Genomic DNA, 11988 nt, shown 5'->3' with positions numbered 1-11988 from the left:
AGCATCACAATGCCAGGATTCAAGTTGTAATACAAAGCTGTGATCATCAAGACGGTATGGTACTTGCACAAAAACAGACACATAGATCAATGGAACAGAATAGGGAACCCAGAAATGGGCCCTCAACTCTACATTCAACTAATATTCGACAAAACAGGAAAGACTATCCACTGGAAAAAGGACAGTCTCTTCAATAAATGGTGCTGGGAAAATTGGACAGCCACATGCAGAAGAATGAAACTAGACCAATTTCTTACACCATACACAAGATAAACTCAAAATGCATGAAAGATCTAAATGTTAGACAAGATTCCATCAAATTCCTAGAGGAGAACACAGGCAACATCCTTTTTGAACTCGGTCACAGATATTTCTTGCAAGTTACATCTATGAAGACCAGGGAGACAAAAGCAAAAATGAATTATTGGGACTTCATCAAGATAAAAACCTCTGCACAGCAACAGAAAAAGTCAACAAAACTCAAAGACAACCTACAGAATGGGAGAAGATATTTGCCAATGACCTATCAGATAAAGGGCTAGTATCCAAGGTGTATAAAGAACTTATTAAACTCAACACCAAAGAAACAAACAATCCAATCATGAAATGGGCAAAAGACATGAACAGAATCTCACAGAGGAAGACATAGACATGGCCAACATGCACATGAGAAAATGCTCTGCATCACTTGCCATCAGGGAAATACAAATCAAAACCACAATGAGATACCACCTCACACCAGTGAGAATGGGGAAAATTAACAAGGCAGGAAAGCACAAATGTTGGAGAGGATGCGGAGAAAAGGGAACACTCTTACACTGTTTGGTGGGGATGTGAACTGGTGCAGCCACTCTGGAAAGCTGTATAGCGATTCCTCAAAGACTTAAAAATAGATCTGCCCTGCGGCCCAGGAATTGCACTGCTGGGGATTTACCCCAAAGATACAGATGCAGTGAAATGCCGGGACACCTGCACCCCGATGTTTCTAGCAGCAATGTCCACAATAGCCAAACTGGGGAAGGAGCCTCAGTGTCCATCGAAAGATGAATGGATAAAGAAGATGTGGTCTATGTATACAATGGAATATTACTCAGCCATTAGAAACGACAAATACCCACCATTTACTTCGACATGGATGGAACTGCAGGGTATTATGCTGAGTGAAATAAGTCAATCAGAGAAGGACAAACATTATATGGTCTCATTCATTTTGGGGAATATAAAAAATAGTGAAAGGGAATAAAGGGGAAAGAAGAGAAAATGAGTGAAAATATCAATAAGGATGACAAAACCTTAGAGACTACTAACTCTCTGAAAGGAGAGTGGAAAGGGAGGTTGACAGGGGTTTGGGGTGACAGTGTGAGGGGCACTGAGGGTGTCTGGACGGGAAGAGCACTGGATGAAATGCTATATGTTGGCAAATTGAACTAAAAAAATCTAAATGGGACAGTTTTGAGCAGATTCAAAATAGCACATTTTCAGATATACTAACTATATTGGGCATGTAGTGTAATGAGCATTGGGTGTTGAATGCAACTGATGAATTTTTGAACACCACATTGGAAACTACGTATGTACTAATTGTATTTCACTTTAAAAAAATATGCTACTCTTCTTCCCTAAATTTCTCCTTATAACATAATAGTTGAGTCATTGGAGATACCACCATGGAGACTATAATCCAGTAATCGAACATGGTATAATTTTTTTTTCATTTCTTAGATGTATGGAAATACATGCATATGTACCCCTGCACACACACACTCAAACAGAAACACACACAAATACATGAACACTCAGAAGTAGGATAGTATAACTTATTTTTAGAACTCAATTTTATAACAATGACCAGGTATATGGGATTCAGCATATATTTTTGGCAGAATATTAAAGTTTATTTAATTCTTTAAAATAGGGATCCCTGGGTGGCGCAGCGGTTTGGCGCCTGCCTTTGGCCCAGGGCGCGATCCTGGAGATCCGGGATCGAATCCCATGTCAGGCTCCCGGTGCATGGAGCCTGCTTCTCCCTCTGCCTGTGTCTCTGCCTCTCTCTCTCTCACTGTGTGCCTATCATGAATAAATAAAAATTAAAAAAAAAGAGAAAGTTTTAAAATATCCTTTACACAGAGATACCATTCCATATATTTTGCAGACAGGTACAGCAAAGATTAAAGTAAAAATAAGACATTTGTCCAACAGCAAAATTTTGTTTCTAATTAGGGAATTGGAAAGACACAGCCTTTGGTATTTTTCTCTTTTAAGTGTAAGAGTCTCTGACATACAGCAAATCTTCTCTACCTTAGTAACATCAAAGACATTTGGAAACTTCCAAAGTTTCTGTCCTTCAATATCTTGATAGTAATGCTACAAGTCTTAATTTTTTTTATAAATTTATTTTTTATTGGTGTTCAATTTGCCAACATATATAAAAAACCCCAGTGCTCATCCCATCAAGTGCCCCCCTCAGTGCCCATCACCCAGTCACCCCAACCCCCGTGCACCTCTCTTTCTACCACCCCTAGTTCGTTTCCAAGAGTTAGGAGTCTCTCCTATTCTGTCTCCCTTTCTGATATTTCCCACTCATTTTTTCTCCTTTCCCCTTTCACTATTTTTTATATTCCCCAAAATGAATGAGACCATATAATGTTTGTCCTTCTCCGATTGACTTATTTCACTCAGCATAATACCCTGCAGTTCCATCCATGTCGAAGCAAATGGTGGGTATTTGTCATTTCTAATGGCTGAGGAATATTCTATTGTATACATAGACCACATCTTCTTTATCCATTCATCTTTCGATGGACACCGAGGCTCCTTCCACAGTTTGGCTATTGTGGACATTGCTGCTATTAACATCAGGGTGCAGGTGTCCTGGCGCTTCACTGCATCTGTATCTTTGGGGTAAATCCCCAGCAGTGCAATTCCTGGGCCGCAAGGCAGATCTATTTTTAAGTCTTTGAGGAATCGCTATACAGTTTTCCAGAGTGGCTGCACCAGTTCACATTCCCACCAAACAGTGCAAGACGGGTCCCCTCTCTCCACATCCTCTCCAACATTTGTGGTTTCCTGCCTTGTTAATTTTCCCCATTCTCACTGGTGTGAGGTGGTATCTCATTGTGGCTTTGATTTGTATTTCCCTGATGGCCAGTGATGCGGAGCATTTTCTCATGTGCTTGTTGGCCATGTCTATGTCTTCCTCTGTGAGATTTCTGTTCATGTCTTTTGCCCATTTCATGATTGGATTCTTTGTTTCTTTGCTGTTGAGTTTAATAAGTTCTTTATAGATCTTGGATACTAGCCCTTTATCTGATATGTCATTTGCAAATATCTTCTCCTGTTCTGTACGTTGTCTTTTAGTTTTGTTGACTGTTTCTCTTGCTGTGCAAAAGATTCTTATCATGATGAAGTCCCAATAGTTCATATTTGCTTTTGTTTCTCTTGCCTTCATGGATGTATCTTGCAAGAAGTTACTGTGGCCGAGTTGAAAAAGGGTGTTGCCTGTGTTCTCCTCTAGGATTTTGATGGAATCTTGTCTCACATTTAGATCTTTCATCCATTTTGAGTTTATCTTTGTGTATGGTGAAAGACAGTGGCCTAGTTTCATTCTTCTGCATGTGGATGTCCAATTTTCCCAGCACCATTTATTAAAGAGACTGTCCCTTTTCCCGTGGAGAGTCCTTCCTCCTTTGTCGAATGTTACTTGACCATAAAGTTGAGGGTCCACTTCTGGATTCTCTATTCTGTTCCATTGATCTATGTGTCTGTTTTTGTGCCAGTACCACACTGTCTTGATGACCACAGCTTTGTAGTACAACCTGAAATCTGGCATTGTGATGCCCCCAGCTATGGTATCTTTTGTAATATTTCCTGGCTATTCGGGGTCTTTTCTGATTCCTCACAAATCTTAAAGTAATTTGTTCCAACTCTCTGAGGAAAGTTCATGGTATTTTGATAGGGATTGCATTAAACGTGTAAAGCCCTGGGTAACATTGACATTTTCACAATATTAATTCTTCCAATCCATGAGCATGGAATATTTTTCCATCTCTTTGCATCTTCCTCCATTTCTTTCAGAAGTGTTCTGTAGTTTTAAGAGTATAGATCCTTTACCTCTTTGGTTAGGTTTATTCCTGTGCATCTTATGCTTTTGGTTGCAGTTGTAAATGGGATTGACAAGTCTTAAGTTTGAAAGTCAAGTAGTTTGGTGAAAAAGTAAAATTAAGGGGAAAATAAAAGAAAGGGTAGTAAAACCGTATTTGAGAACCTTTATTCTTCCCAAAATAGATTAAATCCAATAGGTTGTTTTTATTGTTCCCATGTTGTGCTAGGCACAAATAAATTACATCATCGGGTAATAGAATGAGCCTCGTATTTGAATGTGTTCTTTGAATTAGGAATTTAATAAGGGTCTGATATTTATCTTGAATTTTACTTATATATAGTTTTATAAACAGGTAAGCATGAGTACAAACCAAGCAAATCCCAACTAACATGGAGATACAATCCTAAAGTGGTTATGAAATTTACATCTAGGATTTTGTCTCTCACTATGAGTTGATCTTCTGATCCTATTAATCAGAGAAGCAGAGCAGAAACTTGGAAAATATTATTTCATTACACAGATCAGGTCCTATCCTAGTCCTATAAGATTCAATTTTCTAAAGTATAGGGCTTGGACACATTCAGGTGAAAAATTTTTCATATGTGATTTGACATCTATCTTGGTTAAGAAGCACTGGATGAGGGCAGCTCCAGTGGCACAGCGGTTTAGCGCCACCTGCAGCCCAGGGTGTGATCCCGGGGACCCGGGTTGAGTCCCATGTCAGGCACCTGCATGGAGCCTGCTTCTCCCTCTGCCTGTGTCTGTGCCTCTCTCTCTCTCTCTCTCTCTCTCTCTCTCATGAATAAATAAATAAAATATTTTTTAAAAAAAGCACTGGATGATATGTGAACCTGAATTGGCTTGGAGCAGTCTGTGTCTTCCATGACCCTGGTCCAGATACTCCTCCACTTTTATCATCCATGTGTTACTTTATTTACACTGGTTCTTTTTAAATTTAAATTCAATTAATTAGGAGCACCTGGGTAGCTCAGTGGTTGAGTGTCTGCCTTTGGGTCAGGTCATGATCCTGGGGTCCTGGGATCAAATGCTGCATCAGGCTTACCATGAGGAACCAGCTTCTCCTTCTGCCTATGGTTCTGCCTCTATGTGTCTCTAATGAATAAATAAATAAAAATCTTAAAAAATAAAAATCAATAAATTTAATTAATTAAATATAGTATATTATTAGGATTTCAGAGTGAAGATCAATGACCATTGGGTATTATATATAATACCCAGTGCTCATTACATCTCATGCCCTTCTTCATGTCCATTGCCCAGTTACCCCATATCTCCACCTTTCCTCCCCTCTAAAACCCTCAATTTGGTTCCTGTTATTAAGAGTCTGTTAGGGTTTGTCTCCCTCTCTGATTTCATCTTGTTTTATTTTTTCCTCTCCTCATTTATAGTCCTCTGCTTTGTTTCTTAAATTCCACTACAAGTGAGATCATATGATAATTATCTTTATCTAATTGTCTTATATCACATACCATAACCCCTTGAGTTCTATTGATGCCACTGTAGATGGCAAGGTTTCATTTATTGATGACTGAGTAATATTCCACTGTATATGTATACCACCTCTTTTTTATCAATTCATCTGTCAATGAACATCTTGGCTCTTTTCATAGTTTGGCTATTGTTGGACATTGTTGCTATAAACATTGGGGTTCAAAGTGCCCCTTTGGATCACTACATTTGTATATTTGTGGTCATCCTTGGTAATGCAATTGCTGGGTCATGGGGGTAACTCTATTTTCAACTTTTTTTTAAAAATTTTTATTTATTTATGATAGTCACAGAGAGAGAGAGAGAGAGAGAGAGAGAGGCAGAGACATAGGCAGAGGGAGAAGCAGGCTCCAAACACCGGGAGCCCGATGTGGGATTCGATCCCGGGTCTCCAGGATCGCGCCCTGGGCCAAAGGCAGGCGCCAAACCGCTACGCCACCCAGGGATCCCTATTTTCAACTTTTTGAGGAACTTCCATAATGCTTTCCGGAGTGGCTGTACCACCTTGTATTCCCAACAACAGCGAAAGATGGTTCCCCTTTCTCCAGATCCTTACCAATATCTGTTTCCTGACTTGTTAATTTTAGCCATTCTGAAAGGTGTGAAGTTGTATTTCATTGTGGTTTTCATTTGTATTTCCGTGATGACAAGTGATGTGGAACATTTTTTTCATGGCTCTATTAAACATTTCTATGTCTTCTTTTATTTATTTTTAAAAAATATTTTATTTATTCATGAGCAACAGAGAGAGAGAGGCAGAGGGAGAAGCAGACTCCATGCAGGGAGCTGATGCGAGACTTGATCCCAGGACTCTTGGATCATGCCCTGGACCAAAGACAGCCGCTCAACCGCTGAGCCACCCAGGTGTCCCAAGACATCCATTTTAAACACCCAAGGAATTTTGACATTTGGTTGAGTTTGGAGTCTTCTGGACTGAAAGACTTTCATTTCAAAACTTTGAATGGAGACCTTGCAGTGTTGGTATATATATTGTTTCTGTTTGTCATGGAAGCTTTTTTTTTAGATTTTATTTATTCATGAGTGAGAGAGAGAGACAGAGAGAGAGAGAGAGAGAGAGGCAGAGACACAGGCAGAGGGAGAAGCAGGCTCCATGCAGGGAGCCCGACATGGGACTCGATCCCGGGACTCCAGGATCACACCCTGGACCCAAGGCAGGTGCTAAACCGCTGAGCCACCCAGGGATCCCCTGTCATGGAAGCTTTTTATCTCTCCTTCTATTTTGAATGACACCCTAGCAGGATAAAGTATTCTTGGTTGGATATTTTTCTCATTTAGCACCCTGAATATATCATGTCACTCCTTTCTGGGCTGCCAAGTTTCTATGTATAGGTCTGCTGCAAGTCTAATAGCTCTACCCTTGTAGATTATGGACCACTTGTCCTGAGATGCTTTCAGGATTTTGTCTTTGTCTTTGAGATTTGCAAGCTTCACTGTTATATGTTGAAGTGTTGCTATTTTTATTGATTTTAAGGGGATTCTCTGTGCCTCCTGTACTTGATCACCTGTTCCTTCCCTAGATTAAGGAAGTTCTATACTATAATTTGCTCCAATATACTTTCTGCCCCCTCCTTTCCTCTTCTTCTGACAACCCAATTATTCTAATATTGTTTGACTTTAGGGTGAAACTTATCTCTTGAATTTTCCTCCTCATGATCCAGTAGTTTTTTTTATCTCTCTCTTTCTCAGCTTCTTTATTTCTATCATTTTGTCTTCTGTATCACTAATTCTCTCTTCTGCCTCACTTATTCTAGCGGTTAGACCTTTCACTTTTTATTGCATCTCATTAATAACCTTTTTAATTTTGAATTGATTAGATTTTAGTTCTTTTATTTCTCCAGAAGGGTTTCTCTGGTGTCTTCTATGCTTTTCTCAACCCCAGATAGCATTTTTATAATCATTACTGTAAACTCTAGTTCCAACATCTTACTTATGTCCATACTGATTAGGTCCCTGGAAGTTGGTAATTTAGCCTCTTGTTCATTTTTTTTTGAGGTGAGTTTTTCCATATTGTCATTTTTTTCCAGAGAATAGATGATTGAGAAAACAAAATACTAAAATGGCAAACCCCCCAGTGTAATATATACTAAACAACTCAGAAGAGACCCAAACCATATATATATATTTGTAATGCCATAATTCCTTCACACATCTGGGCTCTCATTCTCCTTTATGCAAAAATAGGGGAGAAGAAAAAGAAGAGACTCATTCTCCTTATGATTACATTATGTTAAATTAATTAAAAATATTTAAGCCTTTATGGTGACCATAATTATCTTCCAGTTATTAGGTATACACCTCAAAATGTCTTCACAGAAACAGTTCCATCCAATGACCTGTATATATTGCTTTAAAAAAGAATTAATGAAAAATCAGACCTGAAACACTCCTTAAAAACCACCTATTGCAAATTTTTAGTTTTTAATTATTGGGAGGAAGTTATTTGACTCAAAATAAATCCACTTTCCTTATTAATGTTCTGTATACTTCAGAAAATACATCAATTAATGAAATTTTCCAATACTGTACATTAAAAGTGAAACATAATTTAATGAACCTTGATTTAGCTAAATTGTACAGTGTATGAAAATCTCCTAAACCTGGAACTATAGAATATTCTTGGATGCATAGATGGGGACCTTCAGGTCAGCCTATATCACCAGAGGAAGAGCTAGATCCAGTGTTGTAGATAATTCTCCCAAATATCTGTGCTCACGTAGGTCCTACCACTAAGTCTGTGATTTGTATTGTCTCTCTTTCTTCCATTTCCATTAATATTTCAAAGTCTCTAATTATCACAAGCCATTTGTCCCCAATTTTTTCCTTTTTATTGTCAGCTCTATTCCTCTACTTCTCTTCCCTATACTCCATTTCCTTTTCTTTAAGAAACTTCTCTTCTTCAGAATATTTTTTTTCTTTTCCCTTGGTCTTCTTCATTTTCCATTAACAGTTGGCATGAAAGAATGGAGAATCACCAAGATGCTCTAGCTAGGATGTGAGAATTCTTGAAATTTCATATAATATGGTGACACTTATGAAACTATAAATCTTATTTTGACATTCAGAGAACAAAGAAAGAAGTTAGCAATTCTTTTATGTTGACTACCTTGGGAACAAGACTGTATTTGTTATATATTTAAATAGTTATCAATATTTTTTTATAAATTTTTATTGTAGGAAGCTTGGATTTTCTCAATAATATTTATCATTAAAATAGGTGAAAATACCAAATACATAACAGTTATGCAAATAAATAAATGTGTAATCTAAAAGGAGTTATTCTCCTTTTCAATACTTGGCATATGTCATTCTTTAAGGCACTTTTCTATGCCAAAATATTAGAGCTGCGAATGAAATTATTTTCCTGAAATACTAATATAACATTTTTTTAAGTTGAGGGTTTTTTTTAAGATTTTATTTACTGGGCAGCCCCGGTGGCTTTTCTTTAAAAAAAAAAAAAAGATTTTATTTATTTATTCATGAGAGACACACACAGAGAGAGAGAGAGGCAGAGACACAGGCAGAGAGAGAAGCAAGCTTTATGCAGGGGCCCTGATGTGGGACTTGATCCTGGGACACTAGGATCGAGCCCTGGGCTGAAGGCAGGCACTAAACCATTGAGCCACCAAGGGATCCCCTGGTATAACATTTTAATTCTGTGAAAATAAATAAGGTCATTCCATTTCTGTGTGTCATTAAAATAATCCAAAAGGTCTTTATTAATTAGTTTACCTATTTTTAGAAGATTAGTTAAAATTAACAGAAGTTCATTTCAAATATCAGTATATAAGCAAAATATTTCCTAGGAAAAATTAAACAGCAAACAGATTTCAAACTAATTTGCCCTTATGATGGGTAGAATATTGTGATAGGCACAGGGCATATACCACTAAAATGTAACTTATAGGATAGTTCTTAGGCACTTGCTTTGTCCTTAGAGGTATACATTAATTTATATAACACATGTAAATTGTGGTGCTACATAGAAAACATTTCTTTGATAATCATTTAAAAATAAAATTGAGTTAGGTTCTTCTGGCTCTGTGATCTATTTCCTATACATATTGTGGCTCATTTTGCAGTGTTATCTAGTACATTCCTGATTCTACCCATCTTGAACTGCAATAGGTTTGTAAGTGATGCCTTCACTTACTGTGGTGTAACTCATTCCCCTTCTCCCCAAAATAGCACATTGCCATGAAGTTTTTAAAGTGTACAAAGGGGTTTCTCTTTTGTTCCCAAGAGATGATGCTACTCAACTTATCTAAGTGTAACAATATGAAATCAATTTCTCAAAACAAACAAGAAAGGAAAACAAACAACAACAACAAAATGATGGCTCCCTTCTCCAAACAGGTTGATAGAAGCAAAATTATTCTCAAAAGAGAAGTAAATATCCTTTTATTTCTTGGGAAAATAGTTTAATGGATGTTTATATTAAGATGGGACTCCAAAGCTTTGTCTAAGGTGAAAAAGTTAAAATATGCAGTATAAATCCTTCTGCTAATTAAGGAAGGAAATCCTTCTTCTAATTAATCCTCTACACATGTAATGATATTGATCCCATACACCTTTCACTGGGCTGGTGTGACACAATGGGAAGAAGATAGGATTATAGGGGGAATCAAGAGAGCAGGAATTCTGTAGTTATTGAGAAGACAACCAGGAGGCATGATAAGACAAAACTATATAAATGTGAGGAGGTAATTTCCTTTGATCAGGGACACTGATAAAATTTAGCAACAGAAATGCATAACCTCTTTTTCTACTGGGTTCTCTATTGACCTATAACTGTGGGTAAGTCAGTAAAGTGACTACATGAGAGTCAACTGAAGTTTGGATGACAGGGTTGTACACATGCATCTAGTACACTACCAACCTGGGGGCATTGTCACAGTATGCATTTGAAAATTAAGCAGACAAATAAGCTTGTGTCTTCTCTGAAAATTCCAGAAAACACAAATTACCTAAAATGGTGTGGAGAAACCAGACCATCAGCTCTGACTCGATCCTGCTAAGAATCTTTGATTACAGTCCCACTCACATATTTTTTTTTCTCACTGGTCTTGGGCATCTTTTCAATGGCCTTCTTGGGAAACACTGTCCTGGTTCTTCTTGTCTACCTGGACACCCATCTCCACATCTCCATGTACTTTCTCCTCAGCCAGCTCTCCCTCATGGACCTCATGTTCATCTGCACCATTGTACCCAGGTGGCCTTCAACTACTTGTCTGGCAGCAAGTCAATATCTCTGGCAGATTGTGGAGCTCAGATATTCTTCTATGTGTCCCTGCTTGGAGCTGAATGTTTCCTGTTGGTTGTCATGGCCTATGACCATTATGTGACTATATGCCACCCACTTTGATACACCATCCTCATGAATCAGGAACTCTGTGTCCTCATGACTGTTACTTCCTGGATCTTGGGCTTTTTTGATAGCATTATTGTGCTAGTAGCAGCCCTGTCACTGTCTTTCTGTAGCTCTCCGGAAATTCATCACTTTTTCTGTGATGTTGCTGCCCTTTTCCCTCTATCTTGCACAGACACCTCTGCTTTTGAAAGGCTGCTTTTCCTCTGCTGTGTGGTGATGCTAATATTACCAGTGTCTGTGATCATTACTTCCTATTCATATGTCCTTCAAGCTGTCCTCCACATGAGCTCTAGAGAAAGTCACCTCAAAGCCTTCACCACCTGTTCCTCCCACCTGACTGTGGTTGGACTGTACTATGGTGCTGCTATGTTCATGTATATGAGACCAGCTTCTAACCATACACCAGACCATGACAAGATAGTATCTATCTTCTACACCATCCTCACCCCCATGCTGAACCCTCTCATCTACAGTCTCCACAACAAAGAGGTATCCAGGGGACTTCAGAAACTGTTGAGGAAAGGAAAGTTAATGTAACTTCATCAAGTATCTTTGAATGTCAACTCTGCTCAGCATCTTTCTTCTAGTTTGACTTTTTTCCCTCCATTTTTTGTTCAGTTTTAAAATAGCTTTATTTGGTATAATATAATGTAAAAATTACAGGTAAAGTAGGTTGGATTTAGAAATAATCATAGATTATCATTTTATCTCCAGTGAATTTCAGTTATATCTGTAGTTGTTAGCCAGGAGTACTTAACTTTGGAATGCCTGACTTTGAACCTGGTAGGAGTCTGATTATCTTTGCTTTATCTAAGAAAAAAAAAATAGAGTTCATCCATTGATTTTTGCTGTGCTTTCTCATTGCTTAAGGATTATTTAATCATATACACTTGTTTTCAAGTATACTTTTCCTCAGACCTGTGTATTGCCTGTTTTGTTCCTGACTGTTCTCAACCTAATTCCCGAACTTTTAGCGGGGGGTAGTTAG

General features: G+C 38.1%; 1 pseudogene; it reads left to right on the top strand.

Annotated features, from left to right (window-relative positions):
- The first annotated feature begins 10601 nt into the window (after positions 1-10601).
- Positions 10602-11537, top strand: LOC144288410 (olfactory receptor 2M4-like; annotated as a pseudogene).
- Positions 11538-11988: the final 451 nt, after the last annotated feature.

This window comes from Canis aureus, chromosome 18 (genome assembly GCF_053574225.1).
Source record: "Canis aureus isolate CA01 chromosome 18, VMU_Caureus_v.1.0, whole genome shotgun sequence".
Taxonomy (NCBI): Eukaryota; Metazoa; Chordata; class Mammalia; order Carnivora; family Canidae; genus Canis; species Canis aureus.
Note: the sequence above shows the minus strand (reverse complement) of the source record. Positions and strands in the feature narration are given on the sequence as shown.